This window comes from Lupinus angustifolius, chromosome LG03 (assembly GCF_001865875.1).
Source record: "Lupinus angustifolius cultivar Tanjil chromosome LG03, LupAngTanjil_v1.0, whole genome shotgun sequence".
In the NCBI taxonomy this organism is placed as follows: Eukaryota; Viridiplantae; Streptophyta; class Magnoliopsida; order Fabales; family Fabaceae; genus Lupinus; species Lupinus angustifolius.
In genome coordinates, this window is record NC_032011.1 from 26,628,001 (window position 1) to 26,631,478 (window position 3,478).

The window sequence follows — 3,478 nt, forward strand, 5'->3', positions numbered from 1 at the left end:
ATAATAGGTAAGGAAGAAGTCTTACTTAGTCCAACTCGGCCATACTCAGGCTCACATAAAGAACCAAAATATGTATTATTTAAAATAAAAAAAATTATAAGAGTGTAAACTTATTTCCCTTCCCATACTCAATGTTTTTTTGAAGCAAAATTGATATGCATAATTTTTTTTGTAATGAATGTTTAAATTAGTGTGATATTTTAAATGGAGAGTAAAAGAATAATATTAATCACAAAGTTCACATAGTATAGAAATGAGATAAGATTGGGACAAAATCTTGTACATTACTTTATTAATATTATTATTTATTATTCATAAAAAATAATTTTTTTCAAGACTTAATAATAATCAACACATGATCTATTATTAATAATATGTTCCTCCTGTAAAAAAATATTAGATTACATGACTATTCGTTATATCTAAATCTAAAAAGAAATAAAATAAGTTCATGTATATGATTAAAATCCAGCCACTAACATCAAATTATCTAAATATTATATATTATTTAATTCATTATTCTCAAGATACCCTCCATCCGAGTAAAGATCATCTTTATTACCGGAGAGAGAAGTGATATTTTTACACTTAATTTTAGGATAAAAATATCTTGTAAATATAAACAAAGGGATAATAATATCTTTTTGTCTTACTTTTTGTTTCATTTTATATCATACTTCCCTCTGCATTAATTAATGGAGAGCACTCTCATTCCTTCCCATAATTCTAGTTTATTTATATCATGTCTCGTAATATAAATATGTGCACAATTCTCATTATCATGGGGATGAAAAAGATGTCGAGCTTTGGAAGAAATTAATACTTGATTCATTGTGAACACATACTTTTTTTCTAAATAATAGAAATTAATGTATTTAAATTTAGAGAATGTTAATGTATCTGTTATGTTATTTTAAAAACACATTTAGCAATTTAAAAACTTTGCGTACTAGTAAATGATATGATAGTAATAACAATATGTTGGTCAAGTAGTGTAAGTTCTTACTAGATTTCAAGTTTGAGAGTTCGATTCCTGAAAGTGACACGTGTTAGAAGAGACATTCACAAACCCAAAAAATAATTAGTTCCTTACCCGAAAAGTAAGAAAATATACTTGATAATACAAAAAAATAGACATGACATAGATTTTTTATGTGAAAAGGAAAAGAAGAAAAGATGAAATTCTTAACTAGCTTGATTGTTGAATTAGAATTTGACATTGCCACCTATATAACATTAGACGTAATATTCAATGAATTGTTCCTATAAAAAAGGAAACGATTGATAATGAGACATTAGACATTATTTGTGTAAGGCTATATTAGGATTATAGATAAGGATGAGTAGAATGAAGGGGTTCTTTATCTTGGATAAATAACTAATCATTCTTCCTTCATGAATCATGATTCTTGTCTATCACCTTATACTTGGGATAAGTATTGAAAGGAGAAGAAACAACACTTGATTTCACACATCACTTTCATTTAACTTCTATTATTGCACTATTTTCTTTTTATGCGAACATATAAGATAAGTTTAATCACCAACCGTGTATATTAGTTGATATAAGTTTTTGCAATAGAGATATAGAGATTGTAACCAAAAGTTTATAATTTATTATTAGATGGTTGAATTAGAGTGTTTTAAAAACAATTGTTTATAATTTATTATTAGATGATTGAATTAGAGTGGTTTAAAAACAATTGAGAAACTAGTTTGAATTTATTAAATGACTTGATATATATACACATATATTATATTAATAGTGATGTAACTTGTTATTTGATGATAAGCTTAATGATAAAATTGTACAAGAACTATAATCAGTAGTACTTATCCTAAAGACTTAGATAAAGAGCTTCACTAGCTAATCAACAAAATCTATAACATATGATCTCATAAGTAAATTATAGATTTATGTTACAAGAGATCATTGTATTCTACCGTCATTCCCCCGACACGTGGTTCGTAGCCACGTGCTCTAATCCTCTGAGCTACAGGCCCCACCCCGTCTCCATTGGATTTGTTCCTCGGAGTACCTTAAAAAGGAACATTTTCTCTCCCCAGATCTCAAGTTAGAGTTTCCAAAAATAATTTTGCATAGTATAGACATTGTTTCATTAAACTATATAGCCACTCAAAGTCCTCCACCAGGTTGTGCCATATTATTTGTACTATTTTGTATTTTCATTCGATTAGAAAGTAATACTTAATTAAAAAGAAAAATTATAAAAATATAAACTAATATTTTTTATATATATTATTTGCATTGTTAGTATTAAATTGACTAGATCTTGGCATCCTGAGAAGACATTGGAGTTGACAAGGGCGAATGATTTTCGATGGTTGGAACTTGTTTTGTTGAAAGTTATTAGTGAGAACTTTTGGGTGTGAAATCTAAAAAACTCTCAAGTCTTACATAAAAGAATTTTGAAAACAACTCTCAAGTCCCACATTGGAGAGAAGAAACTTGGAAAAAATCTCTAAATATATGTCTTCTCCCCTCATTATAACTCGCCCTAAGTTGAATGTGTTTTCATTCAATTTTTTAATTGACACATGTAGCCATACTGTTGACATTTTGAGAACCGACACTAGTAGTCAGTTTGTGGAAAAAGAATTGGACAATGTCACAAAACATCTTAATGAAAACAATCTGATTGAAACGTCTTAAATAGAACGATTTGATTGTGACTCAGTCAGTAAGTATTATTTCGTGTCATTTATAATCGTTGCAAGCTAACAAACATACATCATCAAGTGACACATTCTAATGAAAACAAAAAGAGGATGTGCTTGCATGGGGTTGCATTATGTGCATGAAGGTGTGAAGGTTAAGCTCATTGTGTACATGTTTCCGATAGAACATAATATAAAGAAGGTTGAGTTGGCACAAAGTAGGAGATGGAGGCGGTGGAGTAAGTCTCCTCTCCATTAATGTAGAGGCAAATTATATTTTGTAGTGTATTTTTAAGGCCAAAATTGTAATTCTAATAAAAAGTAAAGGTTATAAATGTCATTGTCTTTTGAGTTTTTAGTATATTTTTCCACTACTTACCTTTCCATTAATGGAGATGAGTCTAACTCAAGGCGGTGGCGCAAGGCACGGACTATTAGATCTAATATGAGTTGGCTTGGTTTAAATCAAGGGTGGTGGTAAGAGTTTGAATTAGACATTGTAGACTCCATTTTTGAGGGACACATGAAGGAATAAGGATGAAAGGATGAATAATTGGATATGGAATTTGAGACGGAACTTGATCCTCTATCCCTTAAAAGTTTTTGTCACATGTCAAAAGTAGATGTGGTAGACTCCGTTTAGTGTTTGCCAACAAGTAAAAAATAACATATTATTTTAATTTTATTATATGAAAATAATATATTAATTTCACATGTCTAGATACAAGTGGTGCAAAATAGGAATGAGTACAGGTAATCCCCTTCCATTTGAGAGGTGCTTAATTACAAATTTCAATTT